This window comes from Vulpes vulpes, chromosome 10, assembly GCF_048418805.1.
Source record: "Vulpes vulpes isolate BD-2025 chromosome 10, VulVul3, whole genome shotgun sequence".
NCBI lineage: Eukaryota > Metazoa > Chordata > Mammalia > Carnivora > Canidae > Vulpes > Vulpes vulpes.
The window spans coordinates 56,534,466-56,542,092 of NC_132789.1; the positions used below are offsets into that span (position 1 = coordinate 56,534,466).

The 7,627-nt window shown below is 42.0% G+C and overlaps 1 pseudogene; it reads right to left on the reverse strand.

Annotated features, from left to right (window-relative positions):
• Positions 1 to 4,445: 4,445 nt before the first annotated feature.
• Positions 4,446 to 5,206, reverse strand: LOC112915028 (nucleoside diphosphate kinase homolog 7 pseudogene; annotated as a pseudogene).
• Between the last annotated feature and the right edge of the window lie 2,421 nt (positions 5,207 to 7,627).

The window sequence follows — 7,627 nt, forward strand, 5'->3', positions numbered from 1 at the left end:
ACTTCTCCATCCAGTCTGGATCTGCACCCAAAGGGTCTTATGGCTTCCACCCTGGTCTTCCCATGATCCGGCCATCTTTGTAGAATATGAATTAATTTCTTTCACTTCCTTACCTAAAATCCTCAAATGGTGGCCTATTGGGCTTAGAATAAAATCAAACCCGTAGCCATAACCTACAAGGCCCTATAAGCTCTGGCCTCTGACTTCATCTCACAATCCTCCCTGCTTCTTCAGTGGGCTCTACTCATACCTCCCCTGTTTTTTTTTTTACCGTTGCTCCAACACATCAAATTCATTCCCACCTCAGGACACTTGCTCCCGCAGTTCCCTCCACCTGGAATGTCTTGCCCTGAGACTTACCTATTACTGTTTTGTTGTTGCTGCTGTTGTTTTTCGTTTTTCATTCGGGTCTGAGGTCAAATATCTCCTCAGACAGATGTTCTGAAACCTCCCAATCCAAAGTGGAACAGCCCTGCGGCCTAGGTACTTTCCCCTAGGCCCAGCCATTTTTTCTCCGTAATACTTGTCACTAGCTGATATTACTTGATTCATTCATTTATTTTCTTATTTATGGTCTTTCTACTGCTAACTAAAATCTTATCTTCATAAAAGCAAGTATCTTGTTGGTCATATTCACTGCTGTGTCCTTAATATCTGGGGTAGTGATAAGCACATATTACTCAGTCCATAGATACTTGTGAGGTGAACAAATAAATTGAGCTGTGCAACGCAGCAACTGGCATTTTTTTATTTGCAAACAATAGAAACTAACTCCAGCCAATTTAGGCAGAAAGGCATTTACCGAAAGGCTATCAGATGGCTCACAGAAGAGTCAGGAGAGCTGGAGAAATAGGCTTAGAAGATAGGAAGCACAGCTACAAGCCCTGAATCACAATGAAAGGGACACCAAGAAACCGACCAGAACGATGCCACCCTCAACCCTACTAGTCTCGGCCACCGGATATTCTACTATGGTTGTCCTCACCATCGCTGCTACCGGATGTTGCTGCTGCTCCGAGCCCCAGACTGCACCCTCCTGCCTATGCTTCCTTACTTCTTTTCCATGCTTAATTTCCTTGCGGCAACAATCTTGGCTACCTGTCTACAGCGACAGTTGAAGGCAAACTATGAAAAAAATAGTTTCTAGCCTTTGGGATCTTTGTAGCAGAAGGTGGGTCTTTTCACCATAAAAATCAAAACGTGTGAGAGGCAAATCATTGCTTTTTATATGTTACAATGTGCCGTGACCTGGATACATGCATCTTGCTATGTAGATAGCCGGTCTTTCAATTTATTCAATAATCATATATTGAATGTCTTCTATTTTCTCTTTTGATAAATAATTATCGAGTCAATGAATGGTTAGGAAAGGTGGCGACAATCTCAAGACTGGTTATAATTAATCCTATGAAATATAAAGAGCCAGGCAAAGGCCTAATGATCTCAGGTATCTATAGGTAATTTTAAACACTGATGAAAGGACATACCTCCATTGCAAGGCCATGGGTTCGTAACTATGTGATCTCCCTTTGTGAAAAGTCATCAGAGCAGAGAAAGAGATTGGGACTCTAGATCTAGAAGTTGTACACCCTCACTGAGTGATTATGGGCAGGTCTCTAAGCCTTGTTTCTTTACCTGTAAAATGAGAATATTAATAAAATTATATTTATTTTTCTATTACTACTTCACTAAATTTTTCTGAGGCTCGTACAGGACAATACACAAGTGTACCTCAAAGAACAAAGGATATGCAAAACGCATGTAAAGTATCAGTATTATAAATAACAACATCTATTGCAATTGGGGGCCATATGTATCCTAATTATAAGAGCTGCCCCTTATTTATCCTTTGCCGGGTACTCCAAACATGCATGGCCCCTCATTCTCTCAATCTATCTGCCCCTGCCAGCCTGTCTGAGGACAAGTATCTTTCTTAGGTCTTTTCCAGGTCCTCTCAAGGAGCCCCCTCCTTCCTGCTTAGTCTCCTGCTTAGTCTCCTGCTATGGGGAGATTTCAGTTAAACTAGACATACTCTTGGTCTCCTTCCCTAGGGAGGGATTTAATTGATGAGTTTGGGGTAAGAACGTGATCTTTAAGACGTTAAGTACTAATAAGTTGTTTTTGCCCTATATATCATGTTGGCCATTTTGTCCTATACTTGACAACATCCCTGCGGGAAATAACATGCTCATTGTAATGTTTATTATCTATGTGGATGATTTTATTAATTGTAAAATCTTAGATCTTAGAGATTTGATTTGTTCATGCTATGGCTGGCCATATCACATAAGGAATGTTTTATGTATATTAAATCTAGGCAAATTTACCCTGAGAATATTGTAGTAGATCTACCTTTATTCATTATCAAAGGAATAAAGACCTTCCACTTGTGAACACTTTAAAATGTGCATTAATTTTAACTTGCTAACACGGTAAAACATGGGAAACGTGATATATAAAGAATGAAAACACAAGTCATGGTGCTTACAACACAAGAGAAGCACAGTGGGCAGATTTTTTTTTTTTTTTTAAAGGCTCAGCTCAACAGGGAATAGAAAAAAGAAAACACAAATGTCTCTGGCGGCTCAGGGAAGCCTGGCCTTTGTGTGTGATTCCGCAGATGAAAAGGGAAACTCCAGGCCGCACAGCTCCCCTGGGATTTGAAGGAACAAAAGGAAAGCAAACACTCCTCTGCTTCCAGGAAGGACAGGCAGGCGAAAATAGTCTGTCTTTTCTTTTTGTTTCTTCTTCTCCCTTATTATTAAACCAAAAAAATAAATAAAAATAAATAAAGATTAGTGATGAAGTAGAAATCCCTTTTAAGATTATTTTTGTTTGGGGTCAGAGTTTAGCATCTTTTAGGAGAATTGCAGGAGAATTGATTTTGTTCCCCTCTTTTGAACATTCAGTAGTTAATCCCCAAGCAGATTTTGCTTCTTTCGTGCTGCACTCGAAACCCTGAAGCCCCCCATTTCTTCGGGTCACCTCTCCTACTAACTGAGTAGCCTCGGTGGCCGCTGATGTGGAGTCACTTCCTTGTGTGACCGGAGGGCTCTCCAAGTCTTGCTCTGAGGCCCTCAAGTGCTCTCACCTGCCCGCCCCCAAAGGGTGACCCAAGGCCCAGGAAGCATCACCCCGCCCCGCCCCGCCCCACCTCAGCTCTGGGCCAGGCTCCTGGGCCTGCAGTGACAGGGCCTCTGAGATGCCAGGGGATGGCCGCCCGTGCGCTCAAGACCTCAGTCTCCAGCCCCCCGGATACAGGAGCTTCTGTCCCTGCTTCTGTCTCTCGGGCCTCACTCTAAGTAGCAGGACATGTGTGTGGGAGCCACATTCTTGTTCCATCCAAAGACACCTCTGCCAAAACAACGCCGGCTACTGTGTTCAGTCCCCTCCCCTCCTAAGCCGTGGCATGTGGTGACAGGCCTCTCTGCAAAATTCTTTATTTATGCCTCTTCCTGATGGTGCGAATCAGACGTTGAGATGAATCATCTAGAGGGAGCAGGATCTTCTTGGGAAGTTCTGTCAACTGGATCCACAAATGCTTTTGACTGAAGAGCAACCATTCAGCCTGGATTGGCTGCTCTTGATCCCTCATGTCCTCAACATCCTATTCTTAGGCTTTGCTCTTAACCTTCTAGTTGTTCCTTTTTAGTATCCCTCTGGGCTCCTTTCCCTTTGTCCCTTGTTGTGGGTGTTGGCCAGTCTTCCATCCTTGACGCAGCCGTTAGCGCGCTGTACTATGAATCACGAAGCGCTCACAGGGATCTGAAGGTAGCATGAATAACTGAAGCAGGCTGTATGCGACAAAAGTATGTGGTTCTCTTGCTCTTTGATACGGCAGTTGCCTTTTCTTTCATAAGGAAGTAACAACAGAAAGAACATAAGCACGACCTTAAATGGCAGCTGATGTTCAGAGTCCTGGAGACCCTGGTTAGGAGTGCTTGAGTCTGAGGGGTAGAAGAGGGCAGCTGCTTCTCAGCTGTAGTCAATGTCTGGCAGCAGATAATATGACCACTAGAAAAAAATTTCCCTTTCTCAAAAGAATTTGGAAATCCAGATTCTCTTATATAATCTTTTATGTGAAATCTCCAATATTTAAAATTTTGCTCAAGCATACCATATCTGTATGCTAGAAATGAGCATGCGGGCCGAAGAGGACACATCTCCATGCCAAATGCAGTCAGTGGGTCACCAGTTGGCAGCTTCTTCACCACAGATTAGCAAAGGCAGTAGTTTTCAAACTGCAGAGTGTAACCCATTATTGGATCATGTAATCGAGCCTAATGGATTGCAGTAGCATTTTCCAATGAAATAGAATTGCATAGAAGAAAACAATATAAAATGATAAAATATGTCTCATTTAATAAAGATGGGTATTATTACAGGAGACACACATACACATGCATTTTTTTTTGTTTTTTGGTTTTTTTTGTTTTTTGTTTTGGTTTTTTGAAAATAAATCTTTATTTTGGACTTTATAAAAAGCAATGCAGTACCCCATAGACTGGTGTTAAATGTTGTCTACAGTGCAAAATCCATGTTCTAACATATATAATAATTGCCAGGAGTACAGTGCTCTTGTTGATCTTGTATTCAGTCAGGTTAAAACAATGGACAATAAAAGAATGAACGCATCCTCATGTGCATGCTTCACTCTTGTCTGAATGCCGCAGCTTGTGACTTCTTTGCTTTCTGTACTGCTAGTTATCCAAGATCTTGAAGAAATACTGAACCTCTAAGAGGCCATCGTCCGGTAGATCAGTACAGTGAATGGCATTCTGGATCTTAGTTTTACCAAAGATTGCTCTGAGGGTTCCAGGGCATAAATGCTGGGCAATTTCAGGATCAGCAGGTCCACAGAATTCTCGAAATGTCTTTGTAGGATTATTTTGTTGAATCTCCATTGCTACACAAGGGCCAGAATATATTTCTGTCACCATCTCGTTATACTCAGATACTACTCCTTTATAAACTTCATAAAACTCCTCAATATTAACTCGATCCATGTTGAACATCTGCATAGCTGAGATTTCAAAACCTGCATCCCGGATAGCATGAGGATCTTTCCTAGCAGTCCTTCACTGATGGCATGGGGCTTAATAATGCAACAGGTACAATTGGTACAATTGGTAAATTTGGTCCACAAACTCCACTTGAAGGAAAAAATAACTCCATTTCTCTGGCAGCAGAAGCAAAAGAATCAGGGCCATGATGCTGTCACTATTGAAAAAATTTTTTATGATTAGGTTTGAAGGTCACTGCCCAGGTGATATTATTCCACTCCTTTACCTTCTATTTAAATGCTTAAATGATTGTAAAATGTGCATCTGCATGCTAGATTTTTTCTTGAACTTTAGCCATTTAAAAAAAAATTTATTTACTTGAGAGAGAGAGACCACAAGCAGGGAGGAGGGGCAGAGGGAGAGGGAGAAGCAGACTCTGCTGAACAGAGGACCCTGGGATTATGACCTGAGCCTAAGGCAGATGCTTAACCCACTGAACCACCCAGGTGCTCCTTTAGCCACTTATTTTTAATTATCTGCTGGATATTATCACTTGGATAATCCACAGATCCCACAAACACAGTATAACGGAACGTTTAAAATAATGTGCCTTGTAGTCAGATCTCAGTTTGAATCTTAGGATTTCTTGGTCTGTTTCGCCATCTTTAAAATCAGGATAATCAAACCACCTGCATAGAGTTTATTATGAGAATTTGTCCTTAGAACAGTGCCGGCACATACAAAAAAAAAAACCAAAAAACAAAAAACAAATATTGTTTGAGCACCAAGCATATTCCAGACATTGCTGTAGACACTAGAGATTGATGAGAAAACTCTGCTCTTCCAAAATTAGACAGTGCTGCTTTTCAGTAGTTCAAGAAAGGAAGTTAAAATTAACAAAACATCTCCTTAATGTTTTACCCAATATGGACAATAATCCTTTTATAATGTAAACTATAAATACCCTTTTCAAATAGCCTCTGAAATGTACTACCTCCTGACCACGAGGATGACTTCTCCCCGTGGCATGTCAGGAGGTGTCCTCTCCTCCTGAGTGTCATGAGCTTCGGCTGTAATTTTGCTCTGTTAGAGAACTCGGGTGCAGAACAAGATGATGCCTGTCTTAGTCCATTAGGGCAGCCAGAACAAAGCACCGAAGAACTAGGTGGCTTATGAACAACGGAAATTTCTTTCTCACAGTTCTGGGGACTGGGAAATCCAAGATCAAGGTGCCATCAGATTCAGTGTCCTGAGAGCCTGCTTCCCGGTTGATTTTCTCGCTATGTCCTTGTAGGACAGGAGGGGCAAAGGAACTCTCTGGAATTTCTTTCTTAAGCACATTTTCTCATTCATGAGGGCTTTTCTTTCATGACCTAATTACCTCCTAAAGGCCCTACCTCCTAATACCACCACAGGTATTAGGTTTAACATATGAATTTGGGGGTTGGGAGAGGACACACATACTCCGTCCAAAGCAATATCCTTTCCCTTTGAGAAGCCTGCTGATGGTGAACACATATACAATCTGCGGTAACCTCCTGATGGAACTCCCTGCTTCCAGATCCATTCCCTTTTAAAACATCCATCACACTGAAACCACTGACTCCCTATAAAATAGATTCTGGCCATGACCCATCACTTTCTAACCTTTTAATGATCCTGCACTGTCATCTGTAGAAGAGCTGGGCTCCTAGTGGGATTTGCCAGGCCCTGTAGGACTGTATCTTCACCTCTTAAGCATCATCTGATTTCAGAATTGGTCTTGTTGTCAATCAGGATAACTTGCAGTTTTCAGGACATTTAGCACTCTCCGTCAACTGGTATTGTCAGGAAGCCAAGCCTATGATTGCGGTTGTTATGGTTATAGATTAGCTTCTGCTCCTCCAGGCCTCACTTCCACCTTCCAGATAGAAAGAGTAAGAGGGTTGAGAAATGCTGCCCAGGGCTTGGACTGTGTCACATAGATATCCCTAACGGAGAGGGATACTGTGTACTTTTATTTCCTGATTTCTAGTAGTGGAAGAAGAGAGAAAGGATTGGAATTTGGGTGCTGAGTGGACACTTGTTTACACAACTGGAATGTTTGGAGCTGATTCACCCCTAATAAATCCTCAACTCTTGAGAGTGTTTGTTCTGCACTGAATCCACTTCGGGTCCTGAGATGTTCTGGTTCCTGGTATTTCTTCAGCCTGTCTCTTAAAGTTTTTCTTTTCATTCTCTGAGCTATGCTGTCTTTCCAATAAATTCAGTAAGAGTTAATTTTCATTGCTTGCTACCAACAAACCCTAAATTGATACCATTTAATAAATAATTCCAGGTGTTTAAAAGTCCAGGCAGGGATCCCTGGGTGGCGCAGCGGTTTGGCGTCTGCCTTTGGCCCAGGGCGTGATCCTGGAGACCCAGGATCGAATCCCACGTCGGGCTCCCGGTGCATGGAGCCTGCTTCTCCCTCTGCCTGTGTCTCTGCCTCTCTCTCTCTCTGTGACTATCATAAATTAAAAAAAAAAAAAAAAAAGTCCAGGCAGTATCAAGCTTATGAATATTCCTCTTTTTATAGTTTAGAATCTACTGAGCACTTAGTCCTGTCCATAGAATATCTCAGTGACATTTTAGGATCAAAATTT